This window comes from Gorilla gorilla, chromosome 15 (assembly GCF_029281585.2).
Source record: "Gorilla gorilla gorilla isolate KB3781 chromosome 15, NHGRI_mGorGor1-v2.1_pri, whole genome shotgun sequence".
NCBI lineage: Eukaryota > Metazoa > Chordata > Mammalia > Primates > Hominidae > Gorilla > Gorilla gorilla.
The window spans coordinates 67,797,572-67,814,415 of record NC_073239.2 but is presented as its reverse complement, the minus strand read 5'-3'; the positions used below and the strand labels follow the sequence as shown (position 1 = coordinate 67,814,415).

At 43.5% G+C, this 16,844-nt stretch overlaps 1 non-coding gene across 1 annotated transcript; it reads right to left on the bottom strand.

The window, feature by feature from the left end:
* Positions 1 to 13,506: 13,506 nt before the first annotated feature.
* On the bottom strand, positions 13,507 to 13,594 carry LOC115930708 (small nucleolar RNA U83B). Its single transcript, XR_004067323.1, has one exon. It is a non-coding gene; the product is annotated as a small nucleolar RNA U83B (small nucleolar RNA).
* Positions 13,595 to 16,844: the final 3,250 nt, after the last annotated feature.

Here is a 16,844-nt window from a genome sequence, read left to right as displayed (position 1 = left end):
GTCCACATATTTACAATACTCTGAAAAGCAAATTGTCCAGAGAGGGGAAGAGAACTAGCTGTTCTTTATCTTTGTTAGCACTTTTGTCCTTTGATTTGTATTCTCTCTCTCCATTCAGCCTCTGCTATGGTCTGAGTGTTTGTGTCTGCCCAAAATTCATATGCTGAAAGCCTAACCCCAGAGGTGATGGTATTAGAAGGTGATTAGGTCCCTCATGAATGGGGTTAGTCCCCTTATAAAAGAGGCAGGAGAAAGCTCGTTTGCCCCTTCCACCATGTGAGGACACAGAGAGAAGGCTCCATCTATGAGAAAGCAGGCCCTCACCAGGCATATCTGCCGGAACCTTGATCTTGGACTTCCCAATCTCCAAAACTGTGAGAAGTAAATTTCTGGCTCTAGGCAGCACCTGGGTTATGAATGAGGGTGCCACATTCCCTGCCTGGAGGACTACATGTTCAATGCAGGACACAGGTAAGTGATGAGCCTGTGGTGTTGGGCAGGTGGGCAATGAAGTCCAGAGCAGCCAGCCCAGCTCAGCCCAGCCCAGGTCAGAGAAGGTTCTCAGGATGGGGAGATGCCGGCAGCTTAAAGGACTCATTAGGTGAGCAGAGACCAAGAGAAAGGCTATTTCCCCAGGGAAACAGGATTTCATAGCAAGGCCCCTGTGCTGAGCCTTTCTATACATCACGGCCCTGCCCTGCATGGTTCTCATGTGGTATATCACTGCATCCCCACAGCCCTGCACAGCCATTGCTCTCATCACTCCCATTCTGAAGCTGAGGTCCCTAAGGCACAGAGGAGCCAAGGGGCGTTACCAAGGCCATCCAGTCGGTGACTGATGGAGCTGGGATTTGAACTAAGGCACGCTGGCTCTCGAGCCCCCACTTTTAACCCCTTGATCATCCTGCAGTTTGGATAACTCAAGAAAGGAGGGGTGGCTGGAACACAGAGTTGCAGGAGCTGGGTTGGAAAGGTGGACAGAAAGCCACACCACACTGAGGAGCCTGAATTTCATCCTGAAGACAGCCAGGAGGATGAAAACAGCCATGCACCCTGATCCAACCTGGGTTCTAAATAGGTCTGTGCCTTTGCAAGAAGGATTGGTGAGGCCAGGCGAGGACAGCAGTGTGGAGGCTGTTGTAGTCACCTAACGAAGAAGGCAGGCACTGGAGGTGGGTGGAGAGGGTGGCAAACCTGAGCTCCGTTGAGGAGTCAGGACTCCATCCAAATAGGATGTGGAGAGGGAGTCCTGATGCTCAGCTTCTGGCATAGATGAGTGGGTGGCAGCAGCTCCTCTCAGGTACGCAGGGAACACTGGAATAACAGCAGGCTTAGGAGAAAGGGGAGGACTCAGTTTGGGTGGCTGTGGTGAGTCCACATGGAGATGGGACTCTAATTAGATCAGTGGCAGGAGGAATGGAAAAGAGGAGGTGAGTGCCAGGGATCACTTTAAAACAGGTGTTGTTCACCTGGCCAGAGCTCAGGGGTCTGTACACTTGTGTAGGAAAAGCATTGTATCTTTATTTTCACTTCCCTCCTACTAAAGTTTATCATCTTCTTCAATTACTAATGTTAAGAAAATGACTATAATAATGTTAGCAATATCTATGACTTTGTTGTCAATAGAATCATGGATTTTCCAGATCATATTTCCGCCTCACATTTCAGTTGTTGCAGATATTTTCTTTTTTTTCTTTCTTTCTTTCTTTTTTTTTTTTTTTTGAGACAGAGTCTCGCTCTGTAACCTAGGCTGGAGTGCAGTGGCATGATCTCGGCTCACTGCAAGCTCCACCTCCTGGGTTCATGCCATTCTCCTGCCTCAGCCTCCCAAGTAGCTGGGACTACAGGCACCCGCCACCACGCCCGGCTAATTTTTTTTTTTTTTTGTATTTTTAGTAGAGACGGGGTTTCACTGTGTTAGCCAGGATGGTCTGGATCTCCTGACCTCGTGATCTGCCCGCCTAGGCCTCCCAAAGTGCTGGGATTATAGGCACGAGCCACTGTGCCCGGCTGTTGCAGATATTTTCAAATATCATTTATGTTCATCACTACTTAAAAATGATGTTATGCCAGGTGTGGCAGCTCACACCTGTAACCCCAGCACTTTGGGAGGCCAAGGCAGGAGGATTACTTGAGCCCAAGAGCTCAAGACCAGCCTGGGCAACACAGCAAGATGATGCCTGTAGTCCCAGCTTGCAACTTCACACACAGACCTTCTTGCTACTTGTAGAAATGCTGTAATTCTATCTCACGTGATTCCCATTAAGAAAGAAAAAATGTGTCTTAGCTCAGGCTGCTATAGCAAAATACCATACACTAGGTGGCTTAAACAACAGAAGTTTATTTCCCACAGTTCTAAAGGCTGAAAGTTCAAGATAGGGTGGAGTTTTGGTCAGGGCTCCCTACCTGGCTTGTAGACAGGTACCTTCTTGCTTATATATTCACGCGGAGGGGAGAGAGAGAGGAGGCTGTCTGATTTTCCATATGAGGACCCAACTCTCATGGCCTCATCTAAACAAAGTCACCTCCCAAAGGCCCTGTCTCCAAATACCATCACAGTGGGGGTTAGGGCTTCAACATACGAAGCAGGGGTTGGGGGAGAGCACAAACATTTAGTCCATAACCATGCATTTATAATCATAAATGCTGCATTCTCTAATATGTTCCTGAGAGGGAAAGACTTCTGTTTCGACTGTGCCCTGAGAACCAAATCCTCCTATTACAATTTTATTTTATTTTTATTATGTATTATTTTTGGGGTTTTTTGTTTGTTTGTTTGTTTTTGTAGGCATCTCACTCTGTCACCCAGCCTGTAGGGCAGTGGCACAATAATGGCTCACTGCATCCTCAAACTTGGGCTCAGGCAGTCCTCCCACGTCAGCCTCCTGAGTAGCTAAAACTGTAGGTGCAGGCCACCATGCCTGGCTAATTTTTTAATGTTTTTGTAGAGACAGGGACTCGCTATGTTGCTCAGGCTGGTCTTGAATTCCTGGCCTCAAGCAATCCACCTGCCTTGGCATTCCAAAGTGCTGGGATTACAGGAGCAAGCCACCATGCCCCGCCCACTTACAGTTTTATATGCCAGAGAATTATCAGAATTTTCCAAAGACTAACTTCTCGCTCTGCACATTTTGAGACTGGTTTTCCTCTCTACCCACATGCCTCTGCTGCGAGGCTCTGTGGGACACATTAGCATCACCATGTCCTGCCCTGCAGCACAGTGGACCCCAGAGTCCTAGGAGCTGCTTCCACACAAGCATGACCAGCTGTAACCAAAATCGGCAGGGAAGTGAACAAACCACATGGACATTCCCACACTAAACCCAAACTAAGTGTGTCTCCAACTCAACTTCCTGTTAGCTGGATCCCCAAATGCCCATGGCCACCTCAATGCCACTAACATAAGGAAACAGATGGCATCTTAACCAGTTGTGGTTAAAATATCTTACTTTTGCAAACTTGACTAAAGCACCGCGTGAACACAGTGTGAGGGCCCCTCTCAGACACCTGGAAGGGGCCTGGCACGTGAGGACTCTCTCTTCACAGTGAATCCACCTCTGCCTCTAGGACACCAGTTATGGATGTGCTGGCCACAGTGAAACCACTGCTTAAAATGAGGTAGCTGACAGTTACATAGCACCTACAAAGGGAAATGCTTTGTATGTTATTAAGTTATTTAATCCTTATAACAACCCTAAGATGTTGGTGTTATGATAATCATCATTTTATAGATAGAGAAGGCCAGCTAACTTGCCCAGGGTCACACATGTAGTAAGTGTTGGACCTGGAATTTGAACCCAGGCAGCCTGGCTTAAGCTAGCGCCTCATACACTTTCCACAGCAGCCCCACAGCCTCCACCACCATTCCAGGACTCTACATTCTTACCTATCACCTTCTACCATAGCACACATTTTACTGATTTGCCTATCATCTATCCCTTGTTACTAAAATACAGACTATGAGGACAGAGCTGTTTGTTTTGTTCACTGCTGAATCACGAACACCTACAACAGTGCTTGGCACATCATAGGTATGTAGTGAATCTTTTGTGATTCTCTCTTCCTCCCTCCTCCTCCTCCTCCTCCTCCTCCTCCTCCTTCTTATTCTTAGAGACAGAGTCTCACTCTGTCACCCAGGCTGGAGTCCATTGGCACCATCAGGGCTCACTGCAGCCTCTGCCTCCCTGGGCTTTGGTGATCCTCCCACCTCAGCCTCCTGAGGAGGCACGCCATCATGTCTGGCTATATATATATGTGTTGTGTGTGTATATCTATATATTTATATATAATATATATGTTTATATATATTATATATATTTATTTATATATATTATATATATATATATATAATATATATTTTTTTTTTTTGTAGAGACAGGGTTTCACCATATTGCCCAGGCTGGTCTCAAACTCCTGGACTCAATCCATCCGCCTACCTCAGCCTTCCAAAGTGCTGGGATTAGAAGTGTGAGCCACCGCACCCAGCCATGATTCCCTTAAACGCTTTACTTCTCCTCCCAGAAAGTAACCTATTTACTTCCTGAAAACGGCAAAAGAAAATAAAAATAAGAGAGGGAAAACACACACCAAAAAATGTGAACAGTCTGGTTCACATGAAATCCAGGGAGAAAATACTTTTTAAGAAGATAGTTAGCGGCCGGGCGCGATGGCTCACGCCTGTAATCCCAGCACTTTGGGAGGCCAAGGCGGGCGGATCACGAGGTCAGGAGATTGAGACCATCCTGCCTAACACGGTGAAACCCCGTCACTACTAAAAAAATACAAAAAATTAGCCGGGCGAGGTGGCGAGTGCCTGTAGTCCCAGCTACTCGGGAGGCTCAGGAGATTGAGACCATCCTGCCTAACACGGTGAAACCCCGTCACTACTAAAAAAATACAAAAAATTAGCCGGGCGAGGTGGCGAGTGCCTGTAGTCCCAGCTACTCGGGAGGCTGAGGCAGGAGAATGGCGTGAACCCAGGAGGAGGAGCTTGCAGTGAGCCAAGATTGCGCCACTGCACTCCGGCCTGGGCGAAAGAGTGAGACTCCGTCTCAAAAAAAAACAAACAAAAAAAGAAGCTAGTTAGCTCTGTCCTAACTGCCAGTGATTCATAGTCCCACATATTTCAGACCAGGCAAGTTGTACAGAAAGCCAACTGAGGATGATCAAAAACTTTCAGATGATCTTGACTGTTCAGTTGAGGTTTGAAATTAAAAATCTATATGAGCACCTGACTGTATAATTATGTGATTTTTTTTTCCAGTAATATAAAGAGCCAAGGAAAGCAGGTGGGTAGGTGGATCCAAGATTGAGAATTTGTTGGTGGGCTGTGCCAGCAAGTCAAAGAACTGTCCCTTCAAGCCAAGAGTTCTGGAGGTCATTCAATGGGAAGGCTGAAGGTCGGATGCTTTGTTAAGACTGAAGCTTGGTCGGGCACAGTGGCTCACACTTGTAATCCCAGCACTTTGGGAGGCTGAGGCAGGTGGATCACTTGAGATCAGGAGTTCGAGACCAGCCTGACCAATATGGTGAAACCCAGTCTCTACTAAAAATACAAAAATTAGCTGGGCATGGTGGCACGCACCTGTAATCCCAGCTACTCAGGAGGCTGAGGCATGAGAATTGCTTGAACCTAGGAGGCAGAGGTTGCAGTGAGCCGAGATTGCATCACTGCACTCCAGCCTGGGCAACAGAGCGAGACTCTGTCTCAAAAAAAAAAAAAAGACTGAAACTTGGCAGGATGAAGGTGTAGGGGAGGGAAAGGGTATGGGGTTGAGGACAGAGTGGAATTTCAAAGTTCAAGATTTCAGAGGAGAAGCAATTATAGGTGATGACCAGGTCTTGTAACAGGATAGGAGATATTGATGACAAGTGAGTAGAGCTCTAAGATGAGTCACAGGACAAGAGAAAATTTGATATTATGTGGAATAGGCACTAATGTGTACATTTATAAGCTGGAGCCATGATTTGTAAAACCTACAAACTGTAACGCCAGCTTTAAATGTCACCTTCTCCAACAATCTACTTTTGACTGAAAATACTCTGTTTATAGTAATTCTAGTCCAGGCATGGTGGCTCAAGTCCTGTAATCACAGCACTTTGGGAGGCCAAGGCAGGTGGATCACTTGAGGTCAGGAGTTCGAGACCAGCCTGGCCAGCATGGTGAAACCCCATCTCTACTAAAAAATACAAAAATTAGCCATGCTTGGTGGCAGGCACCTGTAATCCCAGCTACTCAAGAGGCTGAGGGAGGAGAATCGCTTGAACCTGGGAGGTGGAGGTTGCAGTGAGCTGAGATCGTGCCACCGCACTCCAGCCTGAGCGACAGAGTGAAACTCAGTCTAAAAAATAAAAAATAAAAAAAAAAAATCTAAAATAGCAATCCTCCTAAAATTAACAAACCAAGATAGTAACATCACCTCAATTTGGTAGGTTCATAAAGTTGGGGATTGTGAGTTAGGCTTGTTGAAGATTGATTCTGTTCAAAGAATCATTTGCAATTCAACACATACCAAAAAAGTATGAATTTTATAGCTCCAGATTAAAGTCCCTTTTGAGATATTACTGAAGAATCCATATCTTATTCAGTGCTACATACATCATAGAAGATCTTTAGTCTCCAGATGTTCACATTGCAAGGCTACAAGACACTCAATAAATACATAAATATAATGGTGAATAATGGTAGGGTGAGAAAACAGCACTTAAATCTCCCAGACACCCAATCCATTGAAATGTTCCAATTAGATGTAACCAGCTGATTTTCAGAGAAACAAAAAACATTAGTAGTTTTTTGTTCTCCGGTCACTTAAAAAAAAAAAAGATAATAGGAGGTTGAAATTACATGCAATGTCTAGTGAGAAGCAAAATTTCAACTTTTTTCACTGCCAGGTATAGCTGGGATAGGGAGAGAAATTTTTTTTCATATTTTAAAAAATCCAGTACTTAGCTTGAAACATTGAAGAAAGAGATCATAAATCCCAAATCAACTGTAGCCTGCAAGTAAATTGATTATATTCTCCTTTGAGGAAATTCATAATAAAAGAACTAATATGTGCATTTCATTAAATTCACCTGAAGTGATAAGAAGCCTTACTGAACTCTTTCAAAGTAGTGGCTGGGTAAAAGGCTTTCCATCCTGTGAACTTTCCAACCAGGAGACAACTAAGCAATATCCCCTTTCCCTGCTTTGAAAGGCACAAGCGCCTGGAGCCAATGCACCTCGTTTGGCAGATTGACAGGCACCTGGGTAGTGTTGTGGAAGTTAGAAGTGAAGGAATCCATGCACTAGAGCTTACATATGAAATAATTTTCAGAAATTTTATAAAACAAGGCAAACAATTTTGCCCTTTCCATTTTTCCTCTACTGAGTTTTCATATCTCTGAGACAGATGGAGCACATGTAACAAAACCAACCCAATGCAGAGGATGCAATCTGGGATATTAAAAATAAAATCTTTTCCAAATCTTCATAAGCTCCTTTAAAAACACTTCCACCCAAGTGTTAAAGCCTCTAACAGAGGTATCTAAAAATGGAAGGAAGAAGAGGTGCCCCAAGGGTTCTTATTTCAAAACCAGTCAGAATTAATATTTATTTCTTTACATAATCAGCAAATATGACCACATTTAGTCATATGTGAACTAGAAAATGAGTATATCCCAGAGGATCCTCCATTAAGGATCTTAAAATATAAAAATGCTGAATTAAAAGACAAATCAGCAAATGCAACTAATGCTCACATATTGTTAATATATTACTGGACTCCAAATAAACACTCTGTACCATTGAATTTTTCAAAAAACTTAGTAAGTATGTATGTATACAATGCTGTATATACCATTGCATGTACCATTGTATATTATCATTGTATACATACACACTTGATGATGTGTATATATATAATTCTATATACATATATAGCTAGATTTTGACATTGTATTCTCTGTCCTTACTAACTACAAGTTCTTTATTATAGAAACATTGTAGCTTACATTTTACATTTTCATAATATTTAATTTTATATTTTCATAATATTTTAACATAGGAACCTATCAATAGTGGCTCCTGGGTTTTACCTTTTCTATGAAAAACTTATTTATTTTGAGCCATATGTAATTTCAGGTTTTCTAGGAGTAGATTAACCTCATAAAACTGTGTTCAAATATCACTGTTCTATTGGCACTATCCAAAAAATGCATCAATATTCAATTACATGTAAATAAAATTATTTTTTCTCCTTTATCTCTTTTCCACTGGGACATGTAAGTAACCTGTTTGAAATATATTACTGATGGAAATTAAATGTAAATTACTTACTTCTTTTTTTTTTTTTTTTAAGATAGAGTCTCTTTCTGTTCCCCAGGCTGGAGTGCAGTCACACAATCTTGGCTCACTGCAACCTCCACCTTCCGGGTTCAAGCGATTCTTCTGCCTCTGCCTCCTGAGTAGCTAGGACTACAGGCGCCCGCCACCATGCCCAGCTAATTTTTTGTATTTTTAGTAGAGAAGGGTTTCATCGTGTTAGCCAGGATGGTCTCGATCTCTTGACCTCGTGATCCCCCCACCTCGGCCTCCTAAAGTGCTGGGATTACAGGCATGAGCCACTGCACCCGGCCTTCTTTTTTTTTTTTTTTTTTTTTCCAGAGTCTTGCTCTGTCGCCTAGGCTGAAGTGAAGCGGTACAGTCTTGGCTCACTGCAACCTCCACCTCCTGGGTTCAAGCGATTCTCGTGCCTCAGCCTCCTGAGTAGCTGGGATTACAGGCACGTGCCACCACACCTGGTTAATTTTTGTATTTTTTTTTTTTTAGTAGAAACGGGGTTTCACCATGTCAGCCAGGCTGGTCTCGAACTCCTGACCTCAGGTGATCCACCTACCTTGGCCTCCCAAAGTGCTGGGATTATAGGTGTGAACCACCACACCCGGCCTAAATTACTTATTTCTTGATTTATGAAGCCTCTATGCATTTGGGAACTTTTCTAGGTGACGGGTACAGCCATGAATCAGTCAAACAAAGGCCATTTAGTCAAATAGGGAAGACCGGAAACAAACTCATAAACAAGCAAATGAACAAAGACAATTTCAGATAGTGATGAGTGCTATGAAGAAAACAAAATCTGCCAATGGGATGGCTAGTGGCCGAGAGCGAGTTGTGGAGAGAAAGGGGATAAGGTGGTCAGGAAATTGGAAAAGGTGGTATCTGGATCAAGACCAGAGTGGGGGAAGAAGCTAGCCTTGCAAAGAGCTGAGGGTGGTAGTGGGGGGATGCATGGGCAGAGTATTCCAGGCAAAGGAAGGACCAGAGAATGCAGAAACCCTAAAGCAGGAAGGAGCTTGGGACTACAGTGTGGGGAAAAGGCAGGAGTGGGGCTAGTGAGAGATGAGATCCAGGAGTGAGGCAGGGCCAGATTATATAGCAAGGAATTAGGGTTTTATTCTAAGGAGAAGAAGCCACAAGAACTGGCTGCATTTTTAAAAGATCACTCTGTCTACCATGAGGCAAATGGAAAAGGCAGTGTACATAATAAAAATATATGTATTTGATCCAGGCATGGTGGCACATGCTTGTAGTCCCAGCTACTCATGAGGCTGAGAGGGAGGATCGCTTGAGCCCAGAAGTCCAGCCTGAGCCACATAGCAAGACCTCAGCTTTACAAAAAAGAATAAATAATAATATACGTACACACACACACACACACACACACACACACACACACACACACACACATTTTCTGCTCTCAGTTCCTGGCACAGAGCTTCTAAAACCCTTGTAATTTCCTGACACAGAGTTCCTAATCACTTGGATCCCTTGGAATTTCCTGGGTAACAGGACAGTCTTTTGTTCTAATGAAGTGACTCTTGGTGGCCTCTACTTGGGGGCTGGTCACTGGAAGGTCTAAGCCATGCTTAGATGCTTGCAACTTTCAGCCCTACCCTTTAGACTCTACGAAAGGGAGAAGGGATGGAGATTGAGTTAACAATCCATCATGCCTTCATGATGAGTCCTCCATAAAAATCCTTGAACTAAGAGGTTGGGCAAGTTTCCAGGTGGGTGAACCCATCCGCTTACCGAGAAGGTAACACACCCCAGCTCCACAGGGATAGAAGCTCCTGCACTCAGGACGCTTCTGAACTTTGCCCATGTAAGTCTTCATCTGGCTGCTCATTTTATCCTTTAAAATATCCTTTGTAATAAATAGGCGATAGTAAATAAGCTGTTTTCCTGGATTCTGTGAGCTGTTCTTGCAAATTATTGAACCCAAGAAGGGGGTCACTGGAGTCTCTGATTTGCAGCCAAGTTGGGCAGAACCTGGCAACCTATGACTTGCAATTGGCATCTGAAGTGGGGGGCAGTCTTGTGGATTTGTGCCATAGGGAACTTGGAGATCTGCACTAACTCCAGTTAGTGGCAGAATTGACCTGAATTGTAGGACACTCAGCTGGTATTTGGAGAATTGGTTGTTGGTGGGGAAAAATTCACATATCATTGTGACCAGAAGTGTTCTGTGTTGAACGTGGGTAGAGAAAAAACAGTTTGACTTTTTGCTGTAAAGGAAGGGACAAGAATGGAAGCAGGGAGACCGGTTAGGAGACTAACACAGGCGCCTAGGGAGACACTATGGCGACCTTAGGTAAGGTGCTAGCAGTGCTCACCGTGGGGATGGTGAGAAGTGTTCAGATTTAAAATATATTTTAGAGATACAACCTATACGACTTGCTGGTAGATCATTTCATTTTCCCTAAATATTATCTCTCTTGAGCTACATTTCCAAAGCTTTTCTGAAACAACTTTAGATCCAAGCCCCTTTCCCTCACTTCCCTACTCATATGTACATCCACATACCCATCTTGTGCCTCAGAAAAATTCTCCCCACCCTTTTTTTTTTTTTTTTTTTGATACAGAGTCTCACTGTCGCCCAGGCTGGAGTGCGGTGGCACGATCTCTGCTCATTGCAACCTCCATCTCCTGGATTCAAGAGATTCTCCTGTCTCAGACTCCCAAGTAGCTGGGACTACAGGTGTTCTTCACCATGCCCAGCTAATTTTTCTTTTTTTTTCTTTTTTTTTTTTCATATGGAGTCTCACCCTGTCACCCAGGCTACAGTGCAATGGCGCAATCTTGACTCACTGCAACCTCCCGGGTTCAAGCGATTCCCCTGCCTCAGCATCCCGAGTAGCTGGGATTACAGGAGCGCGACACAATGTCCAGCTAATTTTTTGTATTTTTAGTAGAGACGGGGTTTCGCCATGTTGGCCAGGCTGGTTTTGAACTCCTGACCTTGTGATCCAACTGCCTTGACCTCCCAAAATGCTGGGACTACAGGCATGAGCCACCGCACCTGGCCTACCCTTTTTAAATCACCGTTGGTCCAAATGGCTTACCCAGCCATCCATTCCAGGGCACCAAGTGCATCTCAGTCACTGCTGTGTCTGCAAAGCCCAGAAGTAACTCTCCAGCTAACTGTTCCCAGGCCTTATGATTCATATCCTCCTACAGCCTCCTAGAGAAATTCTTTTCATACTTGTGCATGACTCTTTGCATGCCCAAGACTTCTGCACCTCTGAGGGTCTACTCCGTAAACCTCCAGCAGCCCCAGTAACATGCAGTTGACAGTAATCAGGGCCCAGTTCAATACTAGGACTTTTACACGATTCATTTACTTAACTGTTCGCCACTCTCAGAGAACAGAACTATTAGTAGCATCAGCCTATGGCTGAGGAAAACAGTTCATAGACATGTTTTGCAAATTGGGAGACAACACCCAACTAGGATTCAAGTCAGGTGGAGCTCAATGAGACTGTTAACTTCTGGCCCCACAGAGAACTGCTTCTCCGAGAACTGCTTCTCCTAGAACTGCTGCCCCAAGAACAACCCTCTCCCCGCTTGGTTAATCATCAGAGTTAGAACACAACTCTGGAGCCAAATTGCCTGGAGTGGAATCTGAGTGTCACTACGTTTTAGTCGCATTACCTCGGGCAAGCTATTTAATATCTCTGTGCCTCTGTTTCCTCATCCATAAAAGAGAGATAATCATAATGCCAGCCTCATTATAGGTGAGGACTAAGGGAATTACTATATACAAGGTGTTTAGAATAAAACCTGGTATACAACAAGTGCTATATAAATACTAGCTGTCTATCTCATCATCATCATTCTCTTGTCCCAACGACTGACACATCACCCTCATTTAATAGTTGTGCACGTGATCACTGAGCCATTACCAAAAGCCCCTAGGTAGGTGTCTGTTGAGTGGGTTGTAAAGGTAATGCATAGAAAGGTCATTATATATATAAAAAAAAAAAAGTTAGTGGGGCAAAGTGATGAGGTGACTGTCAGAGATACTGAAGAGACACTTAATAAGTTGTGATTAATTTACTCTGAATAATGCATTGAAGTGAAGCCATTTTCAAAGCATTATTTGGATTAAATTACTTACTGTTCCAAGGCTCATTTCACTAACCAGGAAGTGTATGGCGTGGGTAGAGATGAGTCTGTCCTTTCCAATATCTGTTCAGTCGTTGACATATACTGCTCTCAATCAGTTTCCTGGCAACTCAGGGTTAAGGTCCTGCATCTCAAGCTCTTGCCTTCACTTCATTGTTTTTAGTACTACAAATTTTAGGATGTCTCCTAGTCAATATAGACTGCATTTATCTGTGATAACAAGAACAACACATTTCAGCAGCAACAATGATCAAGTTTATTTCTTGTCCATTCCACATGTCCATTGTGGGAGGGACAAGAAGGCCCTGCTTATCATAGTCATTGAGAAACAAGGCTAAAGGAGATTCCACCTCAGCATGCTTCCCCGATCACAGGGGCAGGGGAAAGGAAGCACGTCAAACCACATATTGACTCTTGAGGCTTTTACCTGGAAATGGCCTATCACACTGCTCATGTTTTATTGGTCAGAACAAGTCACATGGCCAGGCCTGGGCTTAAAAGGGAGAGTATGTACAATCTTCCTGCAGGGAAGGGCCCCAAATATTTGGAGACAATAATACAGGCTTCTGTAGGAAAGACTTGACTGAAAGCAAAAAACCCATCTAAAAGTGGCTTAAATAATTGAGGGGTTATTTTCTCACACAACAAAAAGTCTGGAGGTGGATCAAGGCCCAAGGAGGTAAATTTGGCATCTCAAAGATGCCTTCAGGGATGCACTTTACTTCCATCTTTCCACTTTACCATCCTTAAGATGCCGGCAATATCTCCCTTCATAGTTCCAAGATGGTTGCAGCAGTGCCGGGCATCACGGGTAGACCAGCGATATCCAGAGAAGGGTAGTAGCGTTTCCTCCATTAGTCTCATATTGTTTTGTTTTTTGTTTTTAATTTAAAAATTAGGCCAGGAGTGGTGGCTCATGCCCATAATTCCAGCACTTTGGGAGGCCGAGGTGGGAGGATGGCTGGAGCCCAGAATTCAAGGCTGCAGTGAGCTGTGATAGTGCCACTGCACTGCAGCCTGGGCAACAGAGTGAGGCCATGTCTCTAAAATAAATAAATAAATAAGTAAAAATAAAATAAATTAATATTTCCACAGTCTGAGTCAGGCACTGTGTCCAGCACTTATTCCAGGGTCTCATCCCAAAACTCATCACAGTTAATCACGTGACTCATCACAAAACTACTCTTGCAGTTTTGAGAAAATCCTTCTCAGAACCCCAGCTTACTTCCTTTTGGGTCCCATTAGCCGCAATGAAATCATATGTCCATGACTTAGCCAGTCATTGGCAAAAGGAATAAGACTACCTTGACTACCTTCTGGGGTAAGAAAAGACTTGTATTCCCTTTGTAGGAGCAACTCTGTTTTCTATAAGAAATATGGCGCTGAGCATAAGAATCAGGCAAATGTAACCTTATTTCACCAATTATGGGAAGGTCCTTTTTTCAGAGTGTAAATAAAGAGGGACCACAATGTCCATTAGTGAAAAGCCTTCATTTGTGCTTACGTAATTAATTTACGGTGGAACAATTATGTACAAATAAAGCAGTCAAAACAGGCATTTAATAGGGAAGGATCATTTACCAAAGGGTCAGGGAAATAAGAAACTACTTTGGGTTGATATTACATCCGTCTCAAAAGAGTTGACCAAAAGAATTCACCACTCCCTTCTCTGTGGCCCCCTGACTAGAGTCTCCATTCTTCATCATTTCACCCACCACACTTACCATGCTTTATTGCCTTTATCTGTGTACCTGTCTGTCTCCACCTGCAAGACTGTAAGCTCCTTGAAAATATAATCTGTTTCATCTTTTTATTCCTGTGCATAATATAAAACAGTAGTGGCTAAAATCAATTGATAACTCACTGTGTCCAAGAGCCCATTCTAAATTCTAAATGAATTGACTCCTTAATATTCACAACATCCTATGAGGCATGTGTTATTATTATGTATGTTTTATAAATGAAGAGATGGAAAGTCAACAAGTCCTTGACCAAACGTACATAACTATTAAGTGGGAGAGTTGGGTTTCAGATGAAGGCAGCCTAATTGGGTTATGTTTAGGACATTTGCCCAAGAAATGGGTGAACCCAATATGCTTTAATATACAATAGGAAGGGGAGAGAGAGAACAAGGGTGAAGAAAAAGTGATAATCTTTTATTTACACAGAATCTGAAATCAAGTATGATAGACTTATATTCTATGAGAGTAGAGATCATGTATGTTTAACTTGTTTAGTGTGGTATCTCTAGCTTCCAGTACAGTCCCTGGCACACAGTATGTATTCAATAATTCCTGGAAGTGGGAGAGGAAGGGAGAGACGGGGGAAGGATGAAAGAAAGAACGGCAGCAAGAAGTGATTGAATGAATAAACACAACCAATGACCTCTTTCTCTTGCTTTCTATTTCTCTTACCTTCTCTTCCTCCATCATTTTCATGCATAACTTTACTTCTTAAATCTACCTTTTGCCTAGGATAGGAGGAAGTGGTAGAGGCTCTAAGCATTAGGTGTTCTCAAAGAGAATTTACATGTAACATTGTTACAGAGTAGCAAGTCCTCTCTGCTGCCCTAATTCATTTGGCTTTTGAAACAATGTGTCTTGTATGAAGTAGACTTTTCCTCAAACTAAAACATTTTTTAACAATTTGGACTTGTGCTTTTTCTTCTAATTGTGTGCTGCTTAAAATGTCAAGGCAATGCAGGGATGCCAATTCTCACATGGGCATATTGATTTTTGTAAAAATCAATGCAGGCTGGGTGCGGTGGCTCATGCCTGTAATCTCAGCACTTTGGGAGGCCAAGGCGGGCAGATCACTTGAGGTCAGGAGTTCAAGACCAGCCTGGCCAAAATGGTGAAACCCTGTCTCTACTACAAATACAAAAATTAGCCAGGCATGGTGGTGCACGCCTGTAACCCCAGCTACTCAGGAGGCTGAGGCAGGAGAATCACTTGAACCCGGGAGGCGGAGGTTGCAGTGAGCTGAGATTGTGCCACTGCACTCCAGCCTGGGTGACAGAGACTCTGTCTCAAAAAATAAAAATAAAAATAAAAGACTGTCTCAAAAAGAAAAAAGAAAAATCAATGCAGAGCCATAGCCATAAGCAAATGAACAACAATAATTAAAGGCTAGGAAATGACCACTGTCCATTGATGGGACTATTACTCCAAAGCCCCTCTACAAAAACTGGTCACATTACACAGATAATAGTCTGTAAACACTAAAAGCACTATTTTTTCTTCTTGATTTCAGCACTATTGTCATAGGACTCTGCTTTCAAAGATGGCTTCAAACAGCCACACAGATTTAACATTTCAGATTCAATCCTTAGACCGTAGAGACTCCTCACTCTATTTTCAATAAGCTAAGTACAATCATAATGAAACTGAAGCATTGGATTGAGAATTCTAAGTGTTCCTATTCTTATAGGATGTCCAGGTTTCTGTTGTTAATTTTGTCGTTTTGATTCCTGTCTAGAAAGCTTTTTTTTTTTTTTTTTTTGAGACGGAGTCTCACTCTGTCACCCAGGCTGGAGTGCAGTGGCGCAATCTCGGCTGACTGCAAGCTCCATCTTCTGGGTTCACGCCATTCTCCTGCCTCAGCCTCCCGAGTAGCTGGGACTATAGGTGCCCACCACTGCGCCCGGCTAATTTTTTTTGTATTTTTAGTAGAGACGGGGTTTCACTGTGTTAGCAAGGATGGTCTCGATCTCCTGACCTCGTGATCCGCCTGCCTTGGCCTCCCAAAGTGCTAGGATTACAGTCGTGAGCCACCGTGCCCGGCCTTAGAAAGCTAATTTTTAAAAGTATCTTTTTGTTCTAATGTTTTTTTTAAGAGTCAGCATCTCATTTTGTCACCCAGGCTGGAGTGCAGTGGCACAGTTCTGCTCACTGCAGCCTCAACCTCCCGGACTCACAGGATCCTCCCATCTCAGCCTCCCAAGTAGTTGGGACCACAGGTGTGCACCACCACACCTGGCTAACTTTTTTTTTTCCTGTAGAGATGAGGTCTCACTACGTTGCTCAGGCTGGACTCAGACTCCTGGCTTAAGCAATCCTCCTGCCTCAGCCTCCCAAAGTGCTGGGATTAAAGGCCTGAGCCACTGTGCCCAGGCTTTTGTTCTAAAATTGAACAAGAACTTCATGAGTATCCAAATATTCTGACTTTTTTTGTTTGTTCTTCATTCTCAGATTACTTTGATTCCATTCAAATGTATTTGAGTCATTTGGGGATTTTTTTTTTTTTCAAAAATGAATTCATTGACTTTTCTTCAGCCTGACTTTCTCCTCCTGGCTTCTCTCTTGGTTGATGGCACCATTATCCACTGTGATCCAGACCAACACCTCAGCCACATTTGACTTCTCACGTTATTGCCTCATATATCCGGTTAGCTGCCAAG